The following is a 10,797-nucleotide window of genomic DNA, read 5'->3' on the forward strand; positions in this document are numbered from 1 at the left end:
AAGTCATTTACAGAGGACTTCATAAAACACTTTTAATGCCACTATATGGAAGCAAATAATAGATTAATTACATTTTCAAAGGTTTTTAAAAAAGGAACTTTCTCTTAGGTTGCAGTAGATTTTGTATTGGTACTTTTATCAGAAGCATCATATACAGTGTTTTTGCTTTTTAAGATGGATTTCATTGTTGTAATAAGGGAAAAAATTTTAGTATAATGGTGAAGCAGCAAAGGCTTTTTTTTTTTTTTTTTTTTTTTTGCATAGGGAGAGGGAAAAAAGCCACCTTACCATTCTCTCTCCCACCATATGCTGCAACTTTCATGTCTGTTTTGCCATCTCTTCCATTAACATTATGATTAATGAAAGCCCTCCAGAACTTCAAATACCTTGAAAAGTAGCCAATGCCTGCTCTTTGGAGGCTGCATTGAAAATAAATAACAATAAAACCAGAGTGATCCAGGCTTTTGAAGTCTTTAAAAACACCATCACTGTGATCTCTGTACCACTGCTGCAGAAAAGAGGACAACATTTCACATTTCTGGCACCACTAACGACAACACAGCAACTGAAAGAAAGCATGAATTTCTGGGAGCAGCATTAGGATACAGGACTCCTGCTGAGCTCACCAGTTCCTTGCTCTGCACAGCTGCCTTCTCAGCTGGGGGTTTGAAATCAGCACTGTGAGAAAAGACAGAAATGACCATGGTGCGTTTGCCTCATTCTGAGAAAAAGGTAATGTTCAATTAAGGCTTCAGCCTTCTGTTTTCCAACTGACTTATTTCTGTCTTTTGTTCGGACATTTTACTTTGGGTCTTTTTCTTTTTCTTTTTCTTGTTATTCCTTTTCATTTCGTAGAATAAAATGCTGAAACTAAAAATATCTTTGTGCTCGCAGCTATGCAAGGATACTGAAATTCTCATGGCTTTGCTGAAATCAATAAGAGTTGGAGGAATTACAGTGCTTTTAAAAAAATACCCACAGGATATTAACATCCTGTTCACCTAGCAAAGCTTGGAAGTAGCAGTGAAAATATCACAAGTCAAAGTAGAGCCTACTTTCAAAGTATTTCAATAAATGCAACATCTGACTTGCTGAGAATGTATATTATTTACCTTACCTGCTGCTCTGTTGTAGAATTGTATATCCCATGGTGTTAAAGGTGAGCTCTGCTTTGTATATACCATGGTGTTAAAAGGTTTGAATACTGATAAAAAGAGTTAACTTCAACAATGCAATGTTTTTCACCTTCCAGCCATAAATAAATATATTATCTTCATTTACATTTTTTAAATAAATTTTATTTGGAATTGCATAGACACAAATTAATAAACATGATTTTAAAGAATACTTTCCTTCCTAGGGTTACTTGGTTTTGACTTCTTTGACACCAGTCCATTAGGTTCTTAGTTGTATTCTTTTTTCTCTTTGAGAAACATTTATCTAGTAGCCCTGAAGGATACTAGAAAAAAGAACTAAGAGGTTGATCTGTGTACATGTATATATTAAACTCTAATTTGGTGGTTAGAGAGCTGGGTCTTATGAATTTCCTCTCAGATTTTTATTAGCCTTCTGGTTGAACTTGAATAATATTCTTAAGAAGGAAGTTCAGGGGTTGAATATTCATTGTAAATAGGTCAATGTGGTTTTATTTTAAGGTTGGAACAAAAAAATTGGTTGTGCACTTCAGTAATTGCTCAATATAAAATGCAGTCAGTAATTCATTTTCTAAACATGTATTATGTACTGGACACTAGGCTTGGAAACAGAAAAATCAAACAAGTGGTGCTCACTTTCAAGATATTTATAGTCTAAACCTTTTGGTCAGCGAGCTATTTTCTGAAGAAGAATCTGATGTTTAATTTTATTGCCGTGTAACTTATGTTGGAGGAAAGTTTCGAAGAATGTATTGCATTTTTCCTCAAAGTAGAATATTTGACTAGTAGGCAATTAGTCTATAAAGGATTGATTTTTAATTTTCACTTACTCAGGCAGCAACTATTTCTTGAATGACTCTTTGTATCAGGCACTGTTGTAAACATTGGGGTGTTGTAACAAACAAGGGCTTACATTCTAGCAGGGACCAAGGACAAAGAGGTAGCATGAAATTTCAACTTGTCTTTAGAAAGGCAAAAGGGTAAGGTGACTGAAAAATTGAACCCTCTGACTAGATACTATAGAAATTTATCCAACCCATCTGGTTTTCATGTTGCACAACACTGAGCCAAAGGAAAAGAAAGAGCTTCTACAAATATTCATATGTACTTTCAAAATACTTGGAAGTGACTTTAAAGACAAACAATAAATAGTTTGTAATAATACTGTTCTTCCAAATTCTCTGTTAAGAAGATTATGAAAAAAATATTTTACACTATTCATACAGTGTATTAATTTTAATTTGAGGAAACTCACAATTAATAAAGTTTTTTAGCTATGGCTCCCCTGGAACTTTTCCTTGACCTACCAACAGGCAAAACACACAGCTTCTTAATGTCCACTATTACTGTATCCTCTCTGTTGGCATGCTTTGGTTACTGGTAAAACCTGTCCACTGAGCATGCTTTTGGAATCCCCCCACAGAAAGCATTTGGAAAGCATATCTGTGCAGCTTCTTATCATCTCTCTTTCTCATTTTGAGTACCTCATTTTTCTATTTTAAGGTCTCAGTGGAATATATTTTCTCTCTTTTCTTTCTCAATCTCTTTATTTTTTTCTTTCCTAATTTATCTCCTTTTTATTTACATATATGTGTATATATTATCTGTATATCTATATGTCTGTCTGTCTATTTATCTATCATCTATCTGAAAATAAACACCTGATCTTTTAGCTCACCCTCAAATGGTTCAAAACCATATCTCCATTGCCACCTCTGTTATAATAGTTGAAAAACTAAGTTCTTAAGTTCCTGGGTCCTCTTACAGTGAGGTTGGTCATAGTCTTTAGTTCTGGATCCCGAGATACGAGTATAAACTTGCTAAGAGCTTGATTGAAGATTTTGTTTACCTAATATGAGGGAAATACATTTATGGCGTGGATCCTTTTATCTTCTTTTTTGAAGGCACTTGGATGCTGAAATCTTCTGCAGCTGTTCTGTGACCATGAGGAAGCACATATGAGGAAACCCTAAGAGAATTTCAGAATGCCTGCTATAACATGCTAAAACTACTGAACCGGTGCCAGCTGTCTTCTCAAGGCTCCTTGCTATGTCAGAAGAGTAAATCAATATTTACTAAGTCAGTCTATGTGTTACTTTTAGTTGGAAGCCTTTCCTAACTGATGCCACATGTATAAATAATTTAGAAAGGTGTTTGAAAGTTGAGCATTATGTTACAAAATAAAATACTTAGCAATAAAGACAAAATACAATTCTCTTCAGGAACTTTATGGTAAACATTTTATATGATAAAGAAGTAAGCATCAAGAAACTTTGTAATATTTGTCCAAGGTCTGAGATCAATTGCACTGGCGTATTTCTTACTGGTTCTTGGTGTTCTTTTTCTCACATGTAAAATAATAGATTGCATTACTTCTGAGTTCCACTGCATGTCTAAACTTCTGACTATATTAGAACAAAGTGTATTTTAAATCTATGGCTTTATAATACTACCTGTTGAATATTTGAAAATTCATATTCCTTGGATACTTTTTGTATGAAAGAAGTCATTGCATTTTACTGTTCATACTTAGGATTCTATATATTCCATATTGAAAATAATGGGCTATGAGTTCAAGTCCTTTGATGTACCATCATCCACTCTAAAAATATAATTTATTACATACTGAAATTAGCATAAAATGATATTTGGAAACATCTTTTAGGAAGAATTTTCCCCAGAACACTCTATACGATATCATTAATTCCTCCTCCTTTTGCTAGTACAAAATTCAGGCAAAATAATTCCACTGATATGAAGGTATGTCTGACACATTAGGTTTTCTAGCCCTTTGATGACATGTCTGTGCAATTGTATGAAATTGGCATAAAGAAGATTCATTGATATCAAGGAAAATGTTCTCAAATCGCTTTGGGGAGGCAATAAAGTATAACAAATAAAATGTTGCTATACTATTTAAAAGAATAGGAACAAATGTGAATTAAATGGGAATTGACCATAAATAACTGATTTCAAAGTCTATTTTATATTTTCATCTTTTTTTGCAATAATATAAGGTTATGCAAGCTGATCAAATGCCAGTGGCTCTAGCTAAGCCTTTTTTGGCCACAATACATTGACACTTAACTCCGATTTGTAATTTGGTTGATGTTGGAAACTGAGATGTGCAAAGAAGCTGTTACTGGAAATGGAAAAGAAGTGAAACAGAGTCCATACAGAAAGGAGAGATTTGATAGCAAGCAAAAGCTTTAATGCAGAAAATGAAAATAAAATGATATGTGTATATTTATATGTGCATGTTTTTGTGTGTGTGTGCATAGGCAGGCATATGGAGTAATTAGAGGGGAATGAAAATGCATCAATATGGAGCTTGTTACTGGTGATGAGATGGTGAAACTATCACAAATTATTATTAGCACCTCTTGTTTTCCAGAGTAATGTGCTGCCCATGAACTGGAGAACTGAGCTGGTACTTAAAAATAAGGGTTTCTTTCTTTCTTTAAAGCAACAACATCTTTAGTTGTTGTTGTAAGTGTAAAACAAACAGGGATGCCTTCCCTTTACATGCTGGAAGCAGTCTTCCCTGTTGCCAAGGCAACATCCTCATGCTGCAAGGGTCACCTTTGGAAATAGTCGGAAGACTTCAAAAGCAGATCAATTGAGAAACACCAAGACCTGAACTTCCTAGAAAATGGCTCCTATTTTAAATGTCATTTTCCAACAGACACTTGCTTATGTGATTACTATATTCCAGGAAAAGAAGGCAAAACTGCATATGAACTAAGTCTAGTCCAATATTTTCAAGCTCTGCTCTTGGAAGCCTATGCTTTATAAGAAAGATGTTTTGAAAGGGGGAATGAGCAGAATTTTCACTTAGACCATGAACTGACATTCAGATTTGAAAATAGAAGCTGCAGATGAAACTTCATTCGAAGAACGTTTCCACTCATTTAAAAAATACAGGCTATTCATATAAACACACTTGATTATACTTTGTCTAAAATAACGAGATTTTTATTTTAATTTCTGAGAATGTTTTTGTGATATATTAAATTTGTGCAGATTTTGTGTTAATAATGTATAATTGTGTTTATTAATTCATTCTTTTATCAAATATTTATGATTTCATACTATGATTTGGATACTACTCTGGAGGTGACTGCTTCCAAACAATGGAATCACTAGCAGGGGGAGAATAGCAGGATGACTGTAATTCTTCCTGGGGAGATGAGGAAAGGCTTTGGGGAAGTGAAAAATCCTTTATCTTAGCTTTTAAGAATGGATAGACATTGAGCAGAGAGCCAGGGCTCAATGGACATTCTAAGACCTTAAGACCGAGGGAACAGCAAAGGCAAAGTGCAGAAATATGACGAGCAGATTTCATTGGTGTTCTTTTGATTGAAGATCAGGATGTATTTGAGTGTGTTTGAAGATGAAGTTGGAAAAGGAAAGTAGGCCTGGATTATAAAAGTCCTTCTATAGGATGAAAACATTTTATACTTTTAGTTTTCCAGAATTTTCCTTTATAACTTTAGATACAGCTAATGGGATTATTTAATGCTATAAAAATAGAGCTTTAACTAGTTTGCTATTATTTTCTCTTTTCCCCCTTCATAATCCAGAATTATTTACAAACATCTTTGTGCTTTCAGATGGCTTAAGGAATTGAAACTTCTGTGACTGTTTATTATCTAAAGCAAGAATTGTGAAATCTAGAGATAAACTCTCCTGCTATTAAAACTCACAATAGTATTTGACTTATTAAAAGACAAGTAATGGAATTTTATAATAGAAGCGAAGATGACCTCCACTTTCAAGGTATCTAGTAGAATTAAGTTGTCAGTGGCAAGCATTTTTTGAAATCACAAAGCTTTATTTTTGGCAGAAAATTCAAAAGTGACAAATTCAGATAGCTCTTCTGATTAATTGTTACAGTCCACACTGAAATGCGCTTTCCTAATTCTTTCTACATGAGGGGCAAGAATGAAATTCTCTGTAAAAGGAATTGTAGGGGGTGTGTATATTCGAGAGCTGAAGCTTTTTGGCATCATTTAGGTTAGCCAACTGTTCTAGCCTGCATTTGCTGAATAAATTAGATGCTCTGGGGAGAGTGTATGCCGCTGATTGGTCTGCCTTGTTACCAAGGCAACCATTTTTCTCTCTGCTCTATGACTCTGAAAGGGTTCATAACCCATTAGTGTTCCTCTGGGCAGGAACATAAGAATTTTTCTTTTCTTTTATTTATTTTTTTTTCCTTAAAAAAAATTCCTTGTCAAGATGATGGGAATTAATTCAATTCAATAGATACCTTATCATATTGTTTATGGAGACGGTACATTTTCCAAATGTTTGAAAAACTGAGGGACAAACCTTACAGGCACATAAATAACAGCCAAGTGAAGGGAATGCTAATGATAACTAATAAAGAAACGGATAATATTTTCAACCTCAAATGGAGTTTGTCTAAGGCAATATATGTAAAAGTACAGATTCTCTGAATTCAGTCCAAAAGGCAGCAAATAAGAGGTTATTTTCCTGAATTATTCCAGCTATTATTTCAATCAGAGTTGTCTCAGTATGCAGAGACAAGGGAATATGAAAGGGCATCAATTTAGCAGAGGCTTTGTCAGATCCACCAAAGCATAAATTCAGGGGCTAAGTAATCATTTTCTGAATGCCAAAGGGCTGAGGGAACTGTGGGCTGATGGCTGACTGCACACTATGGTAATGCCATCTGAAACCAACACAGATTTTCACCCACAAGTGATATTTAGACCTCAGCACATTAGTTTTCTTCCATTTTGCAATCCATATTTGTCTTTCCTCTCCTCCTGTGCATCCTGTCCCTTTGTATTCCAACTCTTCATGAATAACAAGAAAATCAGTAGACCTCCCAAACAGATACATTTCCCCAGCATTTACCTTGTACCAGGAATTTTGTGTTTTTCCATTTACCTCATTCCCCATGTCAAATCCACGTGATAAGTCTCATTTATCCTGTGTTACAATTAAGTAGACTGTGACGTAAGTGGTCGACTTAGCTTGCTGAAAGCAATGGGGTTGGTATTCATATTGAGTTCTAGCTCATTCCAAAGCCGTGCTTTTCCACTGTACTACAGTGTCTCTACAGTTCTGTAAAAACGCTAACACTGTCCTTTCTGAACATTGGAATATTGTTGCATACAAAACCCATATGGAATGTTAAAATGTTCAAATTAAACCTCTTGTTCTATTACTTGGGATTTCTTCAAAAGCAGAATTCAATTCCAAGGTCTGCCTAATTCAGTACAGCGCTGAAATTTTGTACATATTTATTGAGGAATGACTCCATTATACATGGCGATTCCTTTGATACTTGTAGAATTGCCTTTCTATAAGTACTAGAGAGACTGATTAAAATGATTTAGATGCCTATCTTGTAACTATCTTACTTGTTCTTTTCAATTGACCACCTCTAGGCTCTCAGTGAGATTTTAGGCTTGTGTTTGGATTATGAACAAACCTTAATGCAATTAAATTTACTCTAATTTCTGGTTGTCTACAGATTTTGATTCTTTTTTTTTTTTTTGTGCCATTTCTTGGGCCGCTCCTGCAGCATATGGAGGTTCCCAGGCCAGGGGTCGAATTGGAGCCGTATCCACCAACCTACGGCAGAGCCACAGCAACTCGGGATCCAAGCCACATCTGCAACCTACACCACAGCTCATGGCAATGCCTGATTCTTAACCCACTGAGCAAGGCAAGGGATTGAACCCACAACCTGATGGTTCCTGGTTGGATATGTTAACCACTGAACCACGACGGGAACTCCCAGATTTTGATTCTATATTCAGAGGTTTCAAAGCTGGAATTGATATTTTGAAATAAATAGTTCTTTGATAGGTACTGGAACATTTTAAGATATGACCACAGCTTGAATAAATAAGCAACTTTCAAAAGGTGCAGTTCTTAGTGTCCAGTAAAGCAGCACAGATATTGTACATGGTGTGAAGGCAAAGGGATCCTTTTTTGTTAAGCAAATTGTGATTGACCCCTGCTATGGCTAAGGGTTAACAAACACTTAACTAGATGATCTAATTTACTAAATATGCAGGAAAAGCAAAGAAATATTACTTTCCTGGAATATGGGGATTTGGCAAAAGAAGTAAATGTATACTTTAATTTGTTGCAAGAAAGGTGGATTTGCTTTTTACCCTCCTATTTCTAACATCAGTTTAATGTTTGAAAGTTTCTGCAAAGAATAAGGCAATTATTTACAATCTGAAAAAGAGCGTTAAACAAAAGTATTCTATTTGCATTTTTGGAAATATCTTTATTTACATATATTTGATTTTGCCATGCTCTTGCAGTTATCTGGATGGGATTAAAACACTACTTTAGTGCCCCAAATAACACACTAATGCCCTAGTTCATTCAACATGCTTTCAGCAATCATTTGTGGTCTTCCTTGACCTGGGTTCTCTGTTAAGGGCTGGGCACCCAGAGGTGAACCTACTGTTCTTTGATCTAGGCTTTGTGGGGGACAATTATAATAGAATGGGTGATCTCAGTAGGGTAAATGCTATCATAAAGTAATGAACTTGTGGACTGAGGGATGTATTAAATGATATTTCTAAAAAGCTCTTTTTCAGTATCTACCTACTCTTCATCCTACATCACCCACAGTGTCCTATACTGCTGACTGCTGTCCCCGCCACTTGCTCTCCTGTTTTCACCCCAGTCTTTGGATGCATCACAGAGTGGATATTTGCAGCTATAATTTTGGTTTATCTCAATTCTGATTTTCCCCTCTGTCTGTATTGCCTAAGTTCTTAGTGTAAATACTGATTCTTTTGGAAGGATTTACTTTGTTATGATGGTATGGCTACTTCTCTCACTGAGATAACCCTGCTTAATTCTTCCTACATTGCCTTTTAATCACCTACCTGCTGTAAAGAAAAGCTTTAGACTGTTGATTTATCCATCAATGCCAAGTGGTGATGTGTGTAAGGAACATTTCTTCTAGATGGATCCTCTTTTTTTTTTTTTTTTTTAAATGGCTGCACCCCCAGCATATGGAAGTTCCTGGGCAAGGGATTGAATCCAAGCCACAGCTGCAACCTATACTGTAGCTGGGGCAATGCTGGATCCTTTAACCCACTGAACCTGGTTGAGAGGAGGTTTGAACCTTCACCCCTGCAGTGACCTGGGCTGCTGCAGTCAGATACTTAACTCACTTTGCCACAGTAAGAACTCTCCAGTGGATCCTCTTGAAGGGAGGGCTTGTAAAACAGATTAACATAAGATACACACTGACCTTCATCAAACGCCATGCCTTACTCATGCTTGCCCATCTCCGCTGAGTATTTTTGTAAGATGTACAATCAAGCTGCATGATGCCAGCTAGAGGCCATACAAGCAGCTAGCTCTAGTCACCAAAGTCAGCAGGCACCTTGCATCCACACTGGAAATTAACACATTCCTGGGTCTAGATTTATTTTGATGTTGTTTTAAATCTAAATTTTAAGCACCATTCTTTTTTTCTCATACAAAAGAATCAGATTGAACATATTGTTCTCCAATTTGTTTTGTTCCCAAATAACTCGGAAAACTGTTAGTGTACTCAAGTCAAAAAGGAAATTTAGTGACAGATTCTGGGAAGTCCAAACAAAACCTCCAGAAGGAAGGAAATCATGGCTGATCTGGGGAGGTCAAAAGCAGCAACCCAACAAGCCATTGCTATGAAGTAACAACTCAAACTGCCATTTGTCTCTGTTTGTCCCTGTTCTCTTCATAAATTCCTAAGGAAGAGAATTTGGGTCTAGCTTGAGCCACGTGTCTGTACATTGAACTCAATCAGCCATTGCCAAAGGGACTGGTGGAATTGACCACTGAGGGAATGATTACAAGTTTTTCAGCCACCCCAGCTTGTGCTCTGCAGTTAACCTTGTCTTTTCCTCATTAGTCCGAAAGGACCCAGTTTTAAATAAAAGTGGCTTGCCAGCCCTGACTGTCAATTTACCGCCTCAAGTCTGAATTACTAGCTCAAATCTCTTTTCTTAACTTTATTTCTCCTTTTTCAAACTATCCCAACCTCAAATTAACCTCTCTTATTTATGCTCTTCTCTTTCTTTTTCCTTGTGGGCAATATTGTTTTGCCAGGAACTTTCTTAACTTCGCCCATCTTGATTATTTGTGAAACTGATTTCGGTTCTCTGCCAAGACCACAACTCTCTTGACACTGAATTGTCTCCTCTATAGGATACTCCTAGTTAATTTTCCAGGGGCTCTGGAATGGGTCCTTGACAACTTGAATCTTGAAACAAAAGGGCATAAGAAAATCTATGGAAGCGTGAGAAAGAATAGTACTTTAAAGGATATTAAGGGCACAGTATTTGTGTGGATAGTTGAGACTGAAGAGATAATACAAAAATCATGACAAATTTGAAGTCAGTTATAGTGCCATGAAGAATTTAAACATGGGAATAACATGAGTAGGTATGTATATCAGGAGAAAGCCTAATTTGGTGTAAGACTTGGAGACCATTTAAGAGTTAGGAGAACAGAAGATCTAAATAGACATTTCTCCAAAGAAGACAGGCAGATTGCCAGAAAGCATGTGAAAAGACGTTCAACATCATGAATTATTAGAAAAATACAAATCAAAACGACATTGAGGTATCACCTTACACTGGTCAGAAAG

At 36.0% G+C, this 10,797-nt stretch overlaps 1 long non-coding RNA gene across 1 annotated transcript; it reads left to right on the top strand.

The window, feature by feature from the left end:
• The first annotated feature begins 543 nt into the window (after positions 1 to 543).
• Positions 544 to 7,646, top strand: LOC110257281 (uncharacterized). The gene is made up of 2 exons (XR_002339691.2): positions 544 to 732; positions 3,059 to 7,646. It is a non-coding gene; the product is annotated as an uncharacterized LOC110257281 (long non-coding RNA).
• The last annotated feature ends 3,151 nt before the right edge of the window (positions 7,647 to 10,797 follow it).

Source organism: Sus scrofa, chromosome 16 (genome assembly GCF_054392235.1).
Source record: "Sus scrofa isolate SSC_HxYL_T2T_F1_AM1 chromosome 16, Sscrofa_HxYL_maternal_Yorkshire_Landrace_v2.0, whole genome shotgun sequence".
In the NCBI taxonomy this organism is placed as follows: Eukaryota; Metazoa; Chordata; class Mammalia; order Artiodactyla; family Suidae; genus Sus; species Sus scrofa.